Source organism: Maniola hyperantus, chromosome 2, assembly GCF_902806685.2.
Source record: "Maniola hyperantus chromosome 2, iAphHyp1.2, whole genome shotgun sequence".
NCBI classification, from domain to species: Eukaryota; Metazoa; Arthropoda; class Insecta; order Lepidoptera; family Nymphalidae; genus Maniola; species Maniola hyperantus.
The window spans coordinates 4,407,982-4,427,579 of record NC_048537.1 but is presented as its reverse complement, the minus strand read 5'-3'; the positions used below and the strand labels follow the sequence as shown (position 1 = coordinate 4,427,579).

Sequence of the window (19,598 nt, the reverse complement as noted above, 5' to 3'; positions counted from 1 at the left end):
AATTTAGTACGCTTTCCCGAGGCTTTGGCTTATAAGCAGTTATTTTGATTAAGGCTGAATTTTCAACAGCTAAGCAAATTATGTTAAGCTAATAGAGTAGGTATACCTACGCTTAATTTACTACAAATGTATTAAATTCCCTGGAGTATGAAATCGTTTTGAGCAAAATAATACCACGCCGAATTATAACGTACTTACTAGGTAATATTTTTGTGAATAGAGAGAGAACCAGCGCGTGCTAGACTTACGTTACTTTATAAAAGCTGAAAGTTTCTCTGAGTATTGTCCTTAACACTGGGAAACAAACGTTTGGTTGGATCCTGGTGGCTTTGGGAGATAGCAGGTAAAAAAGGTGTAAAAAATCTTACGTCAATGTAGGTATATAAAGCCTAATTTTTTTATATTTTCTTCGAAATAGTATTAGAAATCACGTCATGCATTGCCAGACACAGCGTCGTGGCAAACCCCTGCCAGACGCCCTTAAAGTTAAAAAAAAATCTTTTATATTTAAGAGTGCTGTTATGTAGGTACTTATAGCATACTATATATATACTTATACGTAGCATTGGCGGTTCAAGCCACAAATTTAAATAATTTGATTTTATTAGACATGCCACGCTCAAAGAACGAAAACAACTTATTGTGCGAAAAAAATAGCTAATAACGCTTTTCAAAATATCGACAATGCGAAATTCGTGTTATGGCACTTTGATGTTGCTTTGTAGCAAATACACACGGCCGCTTAGTTTTTTAAAATTCAGATGCAAGTTAGCCGTTGACTGCAATCTCACCTGGTGGTAACTAATGATGCAGTCTAAGATGATAGTGGGCTAAACTGGAACGGGTATGGCAGTTTTTAATAAACCCTTTGGTTTCTACACGGCATCGTACTGGAACGCTAAATCGCTTGGTGATACGGCTTTGCTAGCGTGGTAACTAGAAACGGCCGTAGCCTCCCGCCTGACATCAAGCAACGGATCCACGTGATTTTTCACATGGATATAGTTAGACACGGAAAGTGACAAAAAGTATTTTTTATCTAGGAAAATCAAAGAGTTGCCACGGAATTTCTATAAATCTAAATCGAAAAACCTAACTTCACGCGGATGAAGTCACGGGCATCAGCTAGTTCCTAGGTATTAAGCTAATCCATGTAATTAGTGCCATCCATGAGAATGATGAATTAATATTATATTTGTGCTCGAGTTTTAATTTGAAATATAAAACGCATTGCTTTAATATTCTATGCAAACGAGGTGTCGATTAAATATGCAGTGAGGACGGTCGGCTCTACTTAAGGCCTCGCTCACAAGCGATCATTGTGCGTAAATGACGTAAACGTATTTCTTTGATGTTTTTTCATTACTTCGATTAAGTATGCCATTTTTGTGAAAAGATACGTACTTAGTCAGAATGACATACAAAATCTGACATTTGTTTTCAGCAGAACCAAAAAAAAAACCCTTTTCAGAAAATTTTACCTATAAATTATATAAATCACCTAAATGACAAATATATCAATCGATAGTGGCTGGGGACAGTTGATCTAAAAAAGGTATAGATACTTTTATCTCGGAAAAACAAAAGGTTTTTGCGAAATTTCTAAAAATATTCATTTACTAAAACTTGCCTTGCCTTGGTTATAGAGTTCTGAGTTGATTTCGCTATAACTTCAAAACTCTGGTACTGTAAGAACTTCGCCTTACACCTATTTCCAGATGCCTTCTGAAGAAGTTAAGGCAAACTTTTTACTGCTGATTTTATTATGATGGTAAAGTTTTAACTAACCAAGCCGCAAACGAATCATTTTATTGCAATTAATTTTAATATATTCCAGCATTAAGGTAATGAAAAAATCCACATTACTTAGGCGAGCGCGGAAAACTAGATAGAAATTTTCTCGTTTTAATAATATGTTGTGTCTTACGTAGCTAAAGGATATATAAACAGCTTAAGGTGATTGTAGCTTTTACTGAGAATACTTCGTACTCAAATAACAATATGAGTACTAAATGAGGCCCGCGACTTCGTCCTCTTGCGAATCTCGTGGGAACTTTTTGATTTTCCCCTATAAAATGTAGCCCTAATAAGGGTTTGAAATTTGTGTAGTCCACGCGGAAAAACGGAACCCTAAAAATGGCTTAAATTTTTAGATACGCGGTAATCTCCGAAGAATTTAATTAAGTTATAAATACAAAATATAGGCCGTTAGATGAGCCGTTTGGGCTAAGATTTAACGGAAATTATTTTACTGCCATCTGGCGCTTCCTTCTTGGCATGAAGACGTGGCAGAAAATAATGATTATTATAGTAAAACTTTGATTCCTGGATGTTAAGGTATAAAATAAGCCACTTTTATTTTATTCTTGTCTTTTGCTTTTCTATTTTACCTAGTTATCTCGTAACAGTTAGCGTCTGAGTCTAGATTAAAACTAGCTAACTCAGCGGGCTTGACTTAGACTAAATGTGAATGTGTATTTAATATGAACCTACCTCGCAATCTCACCTTGTTGTCACGTGACTCGTGAGTAAGAAGTATTGATGTTGATTACGTATAGCGTTGTCCTTATCCCGCTCAACTGGCTTGGCGTAGATAGGCCGGTAGTAGTAATAAGTAATTAAATCAGTTCACTGGTACGGACTGTTGTGAATGTGCTATAATTGAGATTAGAGAAAAAAATTCTAATAGAAGCCAAAATTGTTCTTTTAAAAATAATTAATAAGAACATAAATGACACAAAAAATAGGGCAAAGTCGACATAAAACTTGAATAAATAGTCTCATTTTCATCTTTATCTCCCGGCAACCCTTACAATTTAGCATTAAAACAAAATATAAGGATACTGGTGGTGGTCTTATATTTGAATACTCGAGAAATATACTTACATACTTACCTAATCATTTCTTTGTTTTTGTCCAAAAAATTACAGATGGATATCACCTGTAATTTTTTAGCCTTTTTGTTAGTTTTTATTTAATAAAATGTAACACCGAGTACCTAACGTTAATCGGCCAAACTTTATGGAAATATCAAATGAAAAGATCAAACAAAAAGTGCAAAATACGGCGTTTTCTGAACAAGATATTTCCTTTAGTATCCTTATTGATCCTTATTACCCAAGAAGCGGAGCCGTCAAGATTTTTGATGTGAAGGGATGGTCTGGTTTGTGATCTTGGAACCATAGGTTTGGCTCCAAGAAATATAAATTACGTTTTACGCCAGAATATGAAATTTACAGTTGACGTAAAGCACTTACCCACACCGTCGCGTAGTCGTGACTCAAACCCATATTCACAATCATTACTACATGAGGTCTCACAGTGCGCTCCATGTCAGTTCCACTAATCAGATTAACAGATCACGTCAGTTTTCAATGATCTGATTGGTGAAATCTACACTGAGCGTTCAAGCGCACTGTGACTTGTGATACCTCACAGGAATGATTGTGAATATGAGTGCCAATGAAGATCTTTAATTACAATGTAACACCAGGAGCTTGGCATTCATGCTTGCCTTGCGCCAAACTGCGCCAATTGGCTCTTCCGAGAGTTGTCAGCGATCATAATTTAGGGTCCATCATGATCAACCCATCGCCGGCTCACTACAGAGAACGGATATACTCTCAGAATGAGAAGGGTTTTGGCCATAGTCTACCATGCTTGCCATGTGCGGATTGGCAGACTTCACACACCTTTGAGAACAATATGGAAAACTCTCAGGCATGCAGGTCTCCTCAAGGTGTTTTTCTTCACCGTTAACACATAACTCCAAAAAGTTAGAGGTGCGTGCCCGGGATCGAATCCCTGACCTCCGATTAGAAGGCGGACATCCTAACCACTACGCTTACGTCCTAACAGCTTATCAATTATACTAATTTAGGGTTATTAGCATGTTTATCTATTGTGGACTCATATTATGTTTTTCTCACAACACAATATAAATATTTCTGTAGATAATCTCAATCTCAACCAAACTCATCAAGTTTACCTACTGGTACGATTTGTATCAACAGGTCGATCGCTGTCAAAATATCACAAGATATAAAAAGCCATGATTGGATTAATTTTGGTACAGCTTTGCGTTATTATATTACAGCAAATTGACACCACGCGAGATTTTAATTTAGCGCTGCAATGAAATTTTAATCTATCGAATTTCCCAATTTGTAAGGCCAATATTCACGGAAATCGTGTCGATATTAATTTCGTGTGCTAGAGCTGAGGTCGTCAGCTCGGTCGCATGAACTTAAGCATGTTAACCGTTGACATTTCAGGGTTGACATATAGTATATATCGTGATATCTATCTAGTAGATAGATTAGGGGGATCTTTTTGAATCTATTATATCTATAGATATAAAACGAAAATGTGACTAACTGATTGATTGTATGACTGACTGACTGACAGACTAACTGATATATCAACGCACAGCTCAAACTACTGGACGGATCGGGCTGATATTTGGCATGCAGATAGATATTATGACGTAGACATCCGCTAAGAAAGGATTTTTTAAAATTCAACTCTAAGGGGGTAAAATTGGGGGTCGAAACTTGTGCAGTCCACGCGGACAAAGTCGTATGCCCACGACTTCTAGCTAATTAAAAAATATTTTTGTTAAAAAGCATTACTTTTGAGATAGTTCTAAGGTGAAATATAGCTTTTCCATCAAGCACGTGCACACCACGAACTAAACTAACTTAGTTTTACTCGAATAATCTAAGCTACGTAGCTAAAAATACAACTTTTAAGCTAGACACTGTTTGGTACTTAGACACCTCGATAAATAATGGCGGCCTCAACCAGTTGTTCTGTTTTAAAGCCATTTTAATACGGGCGAAGGTGTCGTTCGCTAAAAATACTTAGGTACCTAAATACCTATATGAAAATATACTCATTACCGGTAAAATGTTGTCAAAGCTCATGTAGGCTGCGCCTTGGGAAATAACGTTCACCTCCCAACCGGAGATCATTATCAGATTGCAACAAAATTAGGTACTTATTAACAAACTGGAAAAATAACATCTATATTAATATTATAAATACAACAGTGTGTCTGTCTGTGTGTCAGCTTTTCACGGCCTAGTCGTTTAACCGATTTTGACAAAATTTAACACATCGAAAGCTTACAGCCCGGGGAAGGACATATAGGCTAGTTTTTGTCCCGGAAAATCAAAGAGTTAAAAAAAAACCTAAATCCACACCTAAAAAGTAGCGAGCATTTGTTTCAGTGTTCACTTATGGCCCACTTAACGTTCTACTTTACGTTTTTGTACAAAATGTACGCAAGCTATTGAAAAATTACAATTCATCGCGCGTTCTTCGGCGAATATAAGAGCTTGAGAAAATATACATCTCTGTTATAACTTTACGGTAGATCCTACATTTTTGCGTTACGTAATAGTTGGATAATTAATATATTTCGGTCAGAGTGAACTAGAGTGACGATATGTCAAATATTGGGCTATGGTGACGTGAAATCAAAGAAAATAGAGCTATACTACCATTGATGTTGGAAGGCCAGCCCACCCCCTCTGCTACTATGACAAATGTAACGTTTATCAGGACCCTTATTATATCAGTACCCTTATTATTAATGCGAAAGTGCGTTTCTTTGTTGGTTTGTTGGTTTGTCCTTCAATCACGTCGCAACGTTGCAACGGTGCAACGGATTAACGTAATTTTTGGCATGGGTATAGATAAAGACCTGGAAAGTGACATAGGCTACTTTTCATCCACGCAAATCAAAGAGTTCCTACGCTATTTAAAAAAAAAACCTGATCCACGCGGGCGAAGTCGCGGGCATCATCTAGTAGACTATAATTAAAGTAGGTACCTATATTTTTATATTATTTTACTCGTTCTTATCTGCATGTGAAATAATGTGAGCAAGTCTTCGTGAAGTTTGGGAACAATAAAATTGCCTCGTCTGCCGTTACACAGGGGAAATATGCGCAAATATATTATGCATAATTGAGTTTCTTCGTCTTCCTTTGCGCTACATTTTTTTGATCCGATTCCGGAATGGAAAATTGTGTAAATATTTACAGACCGTCTCTCCAAAGGGGAAAATATTACGTGCCCTTGAAATTGCTTTTCTAATTTTATTCTTAGCGCGCCATCTTCACGGAGGTCGACAATCATTAGAGCAAAAAACTTTCAAGACCCCTGCTTTAAACAAAGATTTTTTTCTCTTCCCAAACCATTGGCGTAAGTTTCTAAAACATAATAAGTATCCATCAGCAGCTATGCATGCTCTTCCTTGCATGATAGGTAAGCAGTTGAGTCGCGCCGCGTCGCGACCAGAAGCCCTTTAAAAAACCAGCCAAGTGAGACTATCAATCTTTTTTGCTATCACTATCACCTGAGAATCGAGAACCTAAACTATTCTTTTTTTTTTTTCAATCTAAAGGTTTTAATGAAAATATTCTTGCAGTTTGTTAAACATCTTTTCTGCAGCTAGAATTATCCAAATACTAGCTGCAGAAAAGTAGCAGCTAGTATTTGGAAACTAGCTGCCAAGTAGTTATGCCTGCGATTTCTTCCGCGTCGACTACACAAATTTCAAACCCCTATTTGTCCCCTTATAGAGGTTGAATTTCCAAAAATCCTTTCTTAGCGGATGTCTACGTCATAATAGCTATCTGCATGCCATATTCAGCCCAATCCTCCAGTAGTTTGAGCTGTCCGTTGATAAATCTGGCAGTCAGCTTTCCTTTTATATACCTACTTACTTATTATTTACTTAGATATTAAATCTCAAAACGACTCTGCCTAGCTACCGATCTGGGTCAACGTCGGTTAACCAACAGAATCATTTAATATTCCTCGTTGTAAATAGGTCATGACTAGGTAGCCAAAATCGGGATATTTTATTCCAGCAATGACCCGTAACTTTAACCGCTACGTTTATTTAACCACTTCCACGGGCCACTTCTGTTGGCACACACTTTTGTTTGACTTGAGCTTTTACCTGTTGTGAGCAGGCTTACCTACCCATTAGGCTTCGTAGACTTCAATTTGATGTGTCTAAACATGAACAGTAGAATGCGTCTTACTGTACATACTGGTAGCTATAATGAATCTATGTGTCTAAATCTTCGTAGAGTGCTGGATTACTCCTATTTTATTGTGCGCTAAACCCATCGATGTCCTATACGTCTATGTAAGTACGTATAATTTAGCTAGAAATTAAGTTAGTACTTAATTCGTTTAAAAGTCTGATATAAAGTCCCAAAAGTGGTTCTCATTTTGTCACTAGTACACATTTGAAATTGTTTGGCTTAATTAAGGTAAGGCTCTATAGGAGGGTTTTTATTTTTTGTAGGACACTTCAAAGAGTCAGGTAGGTATATATACCAGCTAATTAAAGTCCCTTTCAAATAAGCCGTTAGAGAGTACTTTGTTACCAGGGCAAAGTTCGTTGGACGCGTAAATAAAGTGATGAAAAATCTTAATTTAGATCGCAGTTTCTACTTTGAGTGCAAATTCTGTCGTTTTTAACAAAAAGGCCGATTGTCAAAAAAAGGAGTATTAATGTGTTCAGAGGTCATTTGATGTTTATCTACTAACCTATGGTTATCATCACCGGTGTTCTTCTGGGGTCTGTTCTCTCCGCAACACATTTCCTGCTGCAATTCAACGATCATTCGGTTGAGATCCGGTATCTTTGCGTTCGCTGATGACAGCACTGTTACGGATACACATCCAGTTCTCGAGCCGATGCTACTGAGATCCTTCAGCAAAGAGATGAGGCATTGGTGGATCGCATTAACTTGACTCTTAAGGAACTGTCCGATCGGAGCGCGACGCCAAGTTAGTCAAGTTGACACCGCAAAAAGGAGCCTGTTCACCTTGGCGCCGACTTTGCAAAATATATCCATCCTGATAGTGACCACATTGAGCTCTTGGGTGGACATCTCACCTAACTTCAACTTCAAAAAATGCATCGAGTCAAAAGCCAAACTAGCTGCCAAGAAACTTGTTGATCTAATTCTTTGATCCAAGTTTTTCGAACTGAATTTTCTCGGATTCGGATCAGATGCAGTGCGTAAAGAGCCTTATTGCGGGGGAAAGTTTTCAACTGGTAACGTTTCTAAGGCTGTGGTTAGGTGTAGGTAGTGATGTAATAAGCGGAAGGTTCCGGTTAATTTCAAAATGGTCTGGCCTGGTTGGAGGCTTTAGCCATGGCTACCACCCAAATTCTATAATTTTTTATATAAATATCAAGAAAACGAGCAAGCAGGTCACCTAGTGTTAATCGATTACCGTCATAAACATTTGCAGCACCGGAGGAACCGCTAATGCGTTTCCGGCTTTCAAGGACTTTGGCAGAAATTTATCATGCAGAAATTGAAATAAAACTCTAAAGCGATAAATAATTCCTGCATTACTCTTCCTCTTTACCTATACCTACCTATTAGGTAGATAGTTAGACACCAGCAATCTGCAAAATAAAATCCGCTCAGAACCAAATTTCATACAAATGAGCTCTCATATGGTAGGTATAAGGTACCTACATCAAGGCTGAGTAAAATGCAAACCCTCGCCTCTCTAACATGGTAATATAAAAAAAGGTTTTCCACATTTTGACGCATGTAACACTATTTATTTCCTGCGACTTTATCCGTGTAAATTTAGGTTGATTATCAATCCCATGGGGATTTTTGCTGTACAAATGAGGCGTTCGTCGAGTTTTCTGAGAAAACAGAGAGCAATTTTCGTCAAACCCATAATAAGAATAATGACTCAGGAAAATAGAGCGAGGCCGAAGTAGGGTTGAGATAAATAGCCTCATCTCAGTCTTATTCATTGTGAAGCACGCGGTGCCCTTTATAATTTCACATTAAACCATAACGATAAGGTCTTATCAGCAGAAATAGCGGTGCTGAAGGCAGGGCTGGTAAAGCACTTGATTTGCATTTTAAATTGAAACTAAAAACATCGTTTTCTGAAATTATTTTAAGAAGATTTCCTTTTAGAGAATAAAGTAAGTTTATAAGGCAATTTCTTCTGTTCACTTCATCCATTTATTTGGGATATCTTAAGCTATAAGACCGCCTTCTTAATTAAGGTGCGTAGCAAAAAATAAAATCTGCAAAACAAGTTGGTATACCTTGGTTAAATACGCCAAAATGGCTGGCAAAAAATATTGTTAATAGCTCTGTTGATTAGCTGGACGGTAAATATTTTCTGTTATAAATAAAAACCGTCAGATTGACAAGGACTTTTCCTTCTAAAGCCGTCGAGCCTTAATTAATTGTCCACTCGCGAAACAAAGGGGGTCATTAGTCAGTTTGTTTGGTTTTTCAGGATTCTAATTGTTCAGAAATAACATTCTCTTGAAAACAAGAGTGAAGCCATTACAGTGCGTCTTTCAACAAAGCTCTTTGTTCAGCTCTTTTGCTGGATTTTTTAGGGTTCCGGAGTAAACAAGGAATCCTTATAGTCCGTCTGTCTGTACGTCTGTCCGTCATCATGAGCAATTGATCGCTGACGGTTTAGGCCATAGTCTGCCACTCTGGCCCTGTGCGGATTAACAGACTTCACACATCTTTGAGAATATTATGGACAACCTCTCAGGCATGCAGCTATCCTCACGATGTTTTTTCACTGTTGAAGCAAGTGATATTTAATTTTTACTTAAAACCCGGACCTCCTAAATAGAAGGTCGACCGCTTTATTTAGATTTAGACTAACTTAAGTCTGAGTCTGACTGACAATAAGTAACGAACGAGAGGTAAACGCACTATTGCTTGTAATAAATGCACTCACACACGTGGATGGAAAGAGTTACGTCGTGACGTCACGGGAAAATAGGACGGTTGATTCAATTATCTAGCGGAAAGAGTGAGATGGAATATAGGCCAAGCGACCTACCTCTCAAACAGTGGCCTGTCCCACCTACGTCAACTACGAACTCATAATAAGGTCGCCATTGATGTCGCCCGCGAAAGACAAAACCTTCAAACTATCCCACAGCGCAGTTAATACGTATTATCTGAGAGCAGACCCATGTTAGCCGCCCATGGGTTTATCATAATGAAGATGATGATGAATATTTTCGCATTTCATCAAAACTTACAAAAATAATTTTACGAATCCTAGGATAGATGTTTAGTTTGGCCTGTTTATATTATTTGTGTTGTTTAAAAACCCCGAAGGTAGCGTACGAAATTATTTATAACCTACTGGTATTATGTTTCCCTTGGAATGCCTATACATAAATAACTCTAAGGGTCATGTTTCGTTAGCCGGCACTTTACTACAATTGACAGACGGTATTTACCCAGCTTCGTTGGTTTAAACAAGCTGAAAAGTTGTGGTGCATTCTTTAGCACTATAGTCGACGCATTTTAAACTGAGGTTTCGGGTCATAAATCATATTTATCTGTCTGTGTAAGATTACTATACCAAGTGGGGTATCATAATTGAAAGGGCCTTTACATGTACATTCAAAAAGGATTTTCATTTATTTTTATGCATAATAATTTATGATTTATCGTGCAAAATGTCGAAAAATTACTGTAGTACGGAACCCTCAGTGCGCGAGTGTGACTCGCACTTGGCCAGTTTTTGTAAACTACTGCATCAATCAATCAATCAATCAGCCTGTTTGCGTCCACTGCTGAACATAGGCCTTCCCTAGAGCGCGCCACCACACACGATCCTCTGCCTTCCTCATCCACCCACTTCCCGCTACTTTCTTAAGGTCGTCAGTCCAGCGGGTTGGAGGTCGTCCCACTCCAGAACACGTCTGCCCCAGCGGCCATCGGTTCTGCGGCAGACGTGGCCTGCCCACTGCCACTTCAGCTGGCTAATTCGTTGAGCTATGTCAGTCACTTTGGTTCTCCGACGGATTTCCTCTATGGATAAAAAAACTACCCTTAACCATTGAAACCTTATCAAAATATTTATTTCATGTAGGGCAGCTAAGTAGGTAGTCTCTCTTATTCTACATCCAGACGTCTTTTTTTCTGATACAAGTTAGCCCTTGAATGCAATCTCACCTGGTGGTAAGTGATGATGCAGTCTAAGATGGAAGCGGGCTAACCTAGAAGGGGTACATGGCAGTTTTTTACCCTTTGGTTTTTACACGGCATCGTACCGGAACGCTAAATCGCTTGGCGGCACGGCTTTGCCGGTAGGGTGGTAACTAGCCACGGCCGAAGCCTCCCACCAGGACTCTACCACCGGTTCGGAATGCAGATAACATAGACCCTGAAGGTCTTGTCTGTAAAAAAGAACGGAAAAAGACATTTCCAGAATACCTATTGCCACAGAGGATATTAGAAAAATAATGTTATAGAGAGACAGGCTTCTTCAGATGCACTTGCCATCAGATTTATGCAGCTTAGCCGAAGAAAAATAAAAAGAGAAGTAGGCTTTAAAAAAAAGCTAAATGAAAAAAACTATGTAGGTAGGAATATAATGTGTCTACGTAGTTTTGCCATGCAGCGAGTCAAATATGATATTCTAGATCACATTTAAAACAAATATTTACCTAAGTAGTAACTACCCTTGTAAAACTTATTCAACTATTTACCTACACTTTAACTTTTGGCTGCAATAAACTTTAAAGGAAACGTGGAAAGGTGGTGTAAAGCGTGTAGTAGGTACAAGGAAAATTGCCTTTGTTGGCGTCCGCTCGTCACGTGCTTGGTTTGTTTGTGCTTTGTTCACGAATTTGAAAACAATTGTTTCGCCTGTAACGGCAAGTTTTATGGAGTTACAGCTAGTGAAACGCCCTCGTGCAGTGACCTACCTGTAGTTAAAATACTGAAATGTAAAAATAATACTGAAATGTAAAAATACGTGTAGGTACTAGGTATAGATAATTTTTGTATAGTTTTGTAAACTCTTAAAATCTTTATTTCAGTTTGGCCGCAATCAAGACGTGTCTAGCAGCTTTTCGTAAGATTAAATTAAATAAAAGAAGTAATTGAAATCAAAATAATTTTCGTTTTGTGATAATGGTTTTACCAATAGATGGCTCCTTTATCCAGAATAGGCTATACATTATGTGTATATACGAGTAGGTACCTATATCAAATATTTTTACCCGAGCGAAGCCGGTTGGATCAGCTAGTAATAAATAATTATAAAATTACTACTATGTCTGATGAACAAAACTAATTTAATAAAGCAATTATTAAGCTCGATAAAGTAACATCAAAGCTTCGAACTTTTATTAAAAATCCGTTATAATACCTATAACCTACTTTCCCACATAAAAGGGATTTGTTTTATAGTTTTAAGTAGTTAACCGTCGGGGATCTAGCTTCAGAGTTAACTAGTACGAAGTCTTTAGACTTTGAACAGCGTATGAAACGCTATTTCCAGTATTAGGGTCTGTTTGATTTTCCTTCCTTTGAATCTAAAGTTGCGTAGTTTAAGTCAATGGTTTTTATTTTATATTTGGCGATGTCCATTCCCCGTGCACAGTAAATAAAATTGTAGTTTGCACAATTATTGTATTGGTATAGTTCACAATTAATTTGCAATAATTAAGTAAATAATGGAACACTTTTACCAATCTACTGATTGTTTAGTAACTTTTAGATATTTATAAGCGTAACTTTGCGTGCTTGCATGTAGTGAGATTCTCTAGGGCTTGCTAAACTAAATATAGATCAATATTGCGATCTGTTTTGATTGCCAAATAAGTACCTAGATAAATAAATTGAACGGTGGCGGGCAGCGGCATAACTCGACCCGTGTTGGTAGCGTAATTTATCTTAAGCTTTTGCCTGTGACTTCGTCCGCCGTACATATATTATAATTTATAGCTTGTTACTTCTGGATGAATTAGGTAGCTTTCTAATAGTGAAAGAATCATTTAAATCGGTTTAGTAGGTTCAGAATTTCCTTTTTATAAATTAGAAAAAAATTGTTTATGTTAATTAGATCTATGATATTCTTTCTTCTGAATGTTTAAAAGGGAAATGTCCTGACTGACTGACGGACTGATCTTTCAACGCACAGTTTAAACTACTGGACGGATCGGGCTGAAATTTGGCATGCAACTATTATGACGTAAACATCCGCTAAGGGGGTGAAATACGGGTTTGAAATTTGTGTAGTCGACGTGGCTAAAGTCATGGGCAAGTTCTGAATGACGACGTGCAATTTAACTGAAGAGCAGCTCTACCAACTTTTACATAAGTAAGGGTATTTTTATAACGATTGCCCGAACCTTTATTATACGCACCGGATTCCACGCAGAGTTTTACAAACACTTTATTGCAAATATTTTTAATTTAGCAGTTCCCAACAATTTAATTATGTTGATAAAGCGCCAGTTTTACAGCTGAACCAATTCAATTAGACCGGTCAGAGCGGGAACGTTTAATTTATCGTGCGATCATTCGTTATTTTTTTTAACGTAAACAAAATATTTGGTTCAATTTTTTTGAGGTTTTGTTTATTGTAAATAATCCTTGCTGATATTTATACATACCAATATACTAATTGCGAAAATGTGAGTTGACTTTTTGATGTGTTTTTAACGGCACCACGCGATTTTTGTATGGATACATTCAGAATAGAAGAGAATAGCAAGATTTTTTACTTAAAATATAAACTTTTACAAGGGCTTTTGAATCGCGAAAAGAATCTACCACCAGTTCGAAATGCTATTTCTACCGAAAGGAACCAGCAAGAAACTTAGCTAGCTTTTCACCGCTCAACAGTTTACCCGATTTTGGTTAAATTTGGTACAGAGTTAGCTTAAATCACGGGACATAGGCTACTGTATTTTAGCCCGTAAAATGAAAACTTAAATCCACGCGGACCAAGTCGCGGGTATCATCTAGCACGGTAAAAAAGATATGTTGTACGCGTAGTAATTGTCAATGTAGTAGATCTATATTGACAATGGCAATCTATGATCGTACAATTGAATTAATTACTGAAATGTTAATGATACTGACTCTGTACAAATGAACGAATACCACGGCACACAGAGGGGTTAAACAGTGACGTCACGGAGGAAATGAAACGGAGAATGCAGTTATCTATCAGCGAGAGCGAGAGGCTATATAGGACAAGCACCCGACCTACCTTCTGATACAGTGGCCCGTCAAGCCCCTACGTCAGCTACGTAGTGACAATAAGGCCGTCCTCCACCAACGATAAAAAATCCGTTTTAAACCGGCATTTTTAATTAGGTTTCGTTGCAATCATTAAAGTATTAAAATATTTATTCATGAAAATTTTAAGTAAGGTAACTGATACAAATAAGGCCTACCTTATTTAAATAGTTGATTACAAAATAAATATAGGTGTGTATCAAAAAAACTTCAATAAATTAGTATTAGATGTTTATTAATATCAAATTAATGGAGTAAAACATTAGCAATATCTAATAAAATGAAGACAAAATCAACAATACAAAAACCTTAGCTAGTGGCCATAATAAATTACATCTACCAAATAAGGCCTGTAAACTTTAAACTCATAAAATCTTGTTAAAAATCTATTTATTTAAAAAAATACTATTTTACAGCCTTTATTTACCTTTTATCTTTTGATAACTAAGCTTTTTATTACAGTAATTAAACATTTATAAACACAGATGGCTTGTCAGACTTAAGCTCTCATATTAACAATAATATGAATAAATTATTTAAAAAAATATTGTCACTCGTAATTAAATAAATAAAGCACACATTCTGTAAAAAAAACCGAATTTTTTACCAAAAAAAATAAAAAAATATAGGCCTTATTAAATTGCACTGCTGTGTACAAGGCACTAAACTGCCGCTGCAGGCTGCTAAGCTTTCTTCCGACCAAGTAGCACGTTTAGGAGTCTTTTTAGATTTAGTTATTCGTAGTACTTTGAGAGCTAGACATCAAAATGCGTATTAAAATGCGGGATTTATATTAAGGCCTAGGGTTACAATTAAGGCCTAGGGCCTTATTCGGTACCGTACCAGATAAAATATAAAGTTCCATAATTCGTTCCATTATTCAAAATGATGAAAATGAAAGCAATAATTATCTAATATAATGGCTAAGGTATTGTAACTACTTATTAGTTTATATAAAATGTCAATATAAAACCTAATAACTTGCCTTGTTATTACGAAAATTTTATAGTGCGCCGCGGAAAACCCGACTTCCACAAAGAAGGTGTCGCAACAAGCTCAGGGAATAGGCGCAGGGCGCCTGAGCAGTTCGTACCTAATCATAGTAGTATGTATGTGCGTGAAGAATCTTTTATGTTACATTTATTTAACCGGGTTTTCTGGAGAGTAGGCCTTTTCCGAGCATAGGCCTTATTTGTATCAAGTACCTTATTTGCCTCCGAGAATAATTTGGTTCAGTCAGCTTTAAAATTATTATTTAATGCACTTAAAATATTCCACAAAGTCCATCACCATAGTATCTTTTCTCTATAGTCTAGACAAAGTCGCAATTGTTTGTCTGTCTGTGTCTTCGTTTATAACATCTAACCTTCTCTTTTTTTGTAATTGTTTTCGTAATGGTGTTACAATAAAACTTCTTTATAAAATATTACCAAGCGACTTCGTCCGCAGGAATATAGGTTTTTTAAAAGTCCCGCGGGTATCTTTGATATTATGACGTTTTTATCATCATTTAGAAAATTTTAAAAGGAAAGCGATTGTATGACCCTTGCGCAATATCAAAATATTTTCACGACATAGATATACGTTTCCCTGCTATAAAAACAGCACGCAAGAAAAATCGCATTTCTAGCGGTTCGTTAAAACTTTCTAAAGTATACTTAAAATTGTACTTGAACTGAGGAAAGTCTCTGAAAGCAATCAATTTATCAGTAAGTACGTGACGTAAAATTCCGTTTCTAACAAGTCGGGCCCAAGCCAAAGTATTGTGAAATTGATAAACCACCATTTTTTTTGTACGATAATTAAGAAAGTAACTTTGGAAAACTTTGTACTGGTTTTTTTCCGCTTTTCAGGCGAAAGATTCCTTTCTTTCTTCTTCAAAAAACTAAAATCTCCTATACCTACTTTGAAAATGCTAATCTGCACTTGGCCAGCGTGGTAGACTACGGCCAAAACCTTTCTCACTCTGAGAGGAGACCCATGCTCTGCAGTGAGCTGGCGATGGGTTGATCATGATGATCATGATGACTTTGAAAATATTCTTTGTGTTATATGGTAATGGTAGTTTTTCCGAGACTACTTCGTGCGGACTTTTTAAAAGCAAGTTGATAGAACCCACATGTACTAAAATACCCATTAAACTCTTATTTTTTTTATGGAGCGTCTTCACAATGGGTGCAGGAAACATCTATCATAAAAAAGTCCATAAAATAAACCATCCCAGAATCTGACCTAAAAATTTTACAGTTAAAACGAGTTGTACGAGAAATAACGGTTAAGTTTTGTTAAAAGTAGGAATAAACTAATAAGATATAGGTAATATGAATATGACGGAGTTATTGTAGCAATTACTCCGACGTTCTCTCCAAAATAAAAATAAGGGCTGACGCATACAGACGGAGTGGAATGGAGTCGACTTTTTGGATAGGTATTAAACTCAGTATTATTGACTTTTAAATATATACAGTTGAAATTGGTACACTGAAAACAAAATACGGAGCAAGTGCGGCGCGATTGGGCATGCTGCGTGTCTGAGCTCGACACGCGCCTTCCTATGCCAATGTAAATAAAACTCGGTTTGAAGTAACCATTCAAGGTTATCAAGAAAGACGCTACAGCTTAGGTCTGCTTGAAAGTTTGCACCTGAAAAAAGCATATTACACAGTCGAAGATGATGTAAAGGATAAAAGAGCACAGCTTTGGCTCGCAGCTCGCTCCAGTATTGCGCGGGACTGCAATTAATACAACATGCCATATTATTGTAAATCGCATTCTTAAAAAGAGTGACCGCCGAGTTTCTAGCTGGTTCTTTTTGTTAGGAAAGGCATTCCGAAATAGTGGTAGATGCATTTGACGATTCAAAAGTACCTAGGTACCTAATTGTTATTAAAACAAAAAATCTTTCTCCATCTATTTCTATTACTGCCGGTATGCATTGGGCCTAAGTCTTACATTACCCTGCAGCTTATATTATAATAGTAAAACTTTACGTGCTACGTGAATGTAGTGTAACATCGCCATTAATTTGGGCAAACATCAACGTAGCCCTGCCGTAAAGGCTCTGTTATTAGCCACTATTCTCTATAGTAAAAGGGCTCGCACCCTGTTTATTTACGACACGGGTAAATTGAAGGGTTATCTATTTATAGGTAGGTATAACGCACAGGTAACTGAGGAGCTTACAGCGGTAGTGGATCGGTGCGGGAGCGAATCGGAAAACTACGATTTATTTAATAATAATAATTTCTCCCTTTCTGGTCTCTTCTACCTGTACCTACTTACCGTGTTTTAGCATTTAAGATTTAAAAAACCGAAGTTATGATGGCCCTGAACATCATCTAGGTCTACACTCTACAGTGCTCCTCAAGACAAAGTCAGCAGGCTCAAACATGATGGAGTTATGTTGAGAAGTTGAGGAGTTCCTATGGAGTATGAGGAGTTCCTATACCATGGAGATGGTCACATAACAGGACCACCTCCGTGGTACCATATCGTTGCAGTTAATCAAAGTTTCATATTAGGTATAATATGTTCCACAGCTCAATCGGATGGGAGAAACTGGTCTAAAATTCAGTTGCAAGATTTGACCAGATACTAAGACGGCAATTAGTAAAATAAAAGCTTTTATTTATGTGCTCATTATGTTGATAACTGGGTTATAATTTGTAACGGTAGATTGATATAATTGGCACATCAAAACTTTCACTTCTAAGACTAATTTATGCCAGCGTGTTTACTTTGAGTTTCATTTAAGTTATAGCTTACATAAATAAGTGAAACATGGCATTAAGTAATCGAATTAAGGGTGTAACTTTCCAGTGCTTAGTTCTAAATAGTTAAACAAAAAAGATGTAGTTGTGGCCAAGTAAACGGACAAAACAGTACCTACGTTATATTATTAAGTTTAGAGCAACGACCTGTAACTAGGTTCGCACAAAACTCTGAAACTGCACTCTTTTATGGAAATCTCATAAACAACAAACTGACCTTTGTCAATGAAATTGTAAACACGTTCTAGAAAGAACGTGTTTACAAAATTTCATTGATTTTGATTGTAATATTCAATAGGGTAGGATTTGCCTATGTCAAAAATAATACGTAAAATCAGCGTCCTTCGTTTTTAAATTATCGATTAAACTAAAAAAGTAGGTCAAATCATTGTGTCGTCACATGTCAGTATTTCATAGAAGCTTGCATACTAAGCGCGTGTTTTGACGTTTGATAAAAAGATACTGATTTGACTACTTGTCAAATACCGAATTGCGAAGCAAACTACATATTTTGTACGAAAAGCGCTGGGGAGCGCACTAGTGTTACAAAGGGTTATAAAATACTAAATAGGTGTATGGAAATTGAGAAGTATTCATTTGTGAGGATTTCTCTTATTTTAAGAAGTATGAGATATTTCAAATTAATCGTGGTATGTACCCGTTTTATACATTAAAATATATTTCAAAGAATTCTAGAGGCTATTTTTATAACAGTATAAGTAAGGTCACTGACCTCTCATGAGAGCCGCTTCCGAGGCACCGCCATCTTGATCCTGACCTGACAACAACCTCATCGCAAATGAAGACACATGAAATACTTAAACTATAACTTCAATAAGAAACTGTTTGTGTCGGCTATAATGAGTCTTATTTATACGAGAATAAGTAGGTTATCCTTTGGTTATCGCCGCGCATGTGACTGATAGCCCGGCGGCGGTGAACAAAAGATCTTAATCATTGGTTAAGTGCAGTGTTAAGTTTAGTTGTTTACCATATTTTGAAATAGCCATTTCGTCGACATTAGATAATAAATACAAGCGGGAGAAACAGGAAACCGATCGCATAACTATGCCAAGAAATGTGATTAGTCTCATAGCTAAGGGTCACAGCCTTTATGCAGAGAGAGAGTATTCACTCTTGTTTCTCAGTTATCGGGGCTGTGATTGGTAGGAAGATCGCGTAAGAGTATTCCAAACCTTAGCCAAGCGTATAAGGATTTAAGGAATGATGACGCAAAACGTTTCGTGCACGTATTATGGGTGTTAATTCGCTCAACTTCTTGTGATTGTGAGAAAAGGGAGACTTTAGGTCGCCTGCACAATGATTATTATCAGACCATGTGGCAGCAGACCTCATACAACAGACAGTTAGAAAAGCGCCTACACCTAATAATAAGCATATTTTTATTTGGGCACATACTTAGGATTTCATCATAACATAGCATCATGATATTATTATATCAAAAGGTTTATCAACAAAACAACGTTTGGATATATTTCATAACAACTGATTAAAATTGACCTTACCTGTTGCCACTGACTTGTAACTATTATCGCTGCACGAACTCTCACCTCTATATTTCATATTAAATTCGTCCAAATTAAAACTTAGGTATCTTTATACCTATCATTTCTTGTTAATATCTTTTTTGGTATAATTAACTAAACACATATTATATATTATTAATTAAAGTTTGCATGTAATAACGTGTCAATTTTACCGGACACTATTTTCACCG

At 36.8% G+C, this 19,598-nt stretch overlaps 2 protein-coding genes across 6 annotated transcripts in view; one reads left to right on the top strand and one right to left on the bottom strand.

Annotated features, from left to right (window-relative positions):
- The window catches only part of kcc (solute carrier family 12 member kcc), a 334,603-nt gene that overhangs the window by 74,152 nt on the left and 240,853 nt on the right, over positions 1-19,598 (bottom strand). The window lies entirely within an intron of this gene.
- The window catches only part of LOC138403791 (trypsin CFT-1-like), a 54,925-nt gene that overhangs the window by 18,141 nt on the left and 17,186 nt on the right, over positions 1-19,598 (top strand). The window contains exon 1 of one of the 2 annotated variants that reach the window (XM_069505654.1): positions 18,227-18,510. The exons of the other annotated variant lie outside the window; for it this stretch is intronic. The gene's annotated coding sequence lies outside the window, so the exon portion shown is untranslated. Of the gene's footprint in view, positions 1-18,226; positions 18,511-19,598 lie in introns of those variants that run through there. 2 annotated transcript variants of the gene reach the window in all.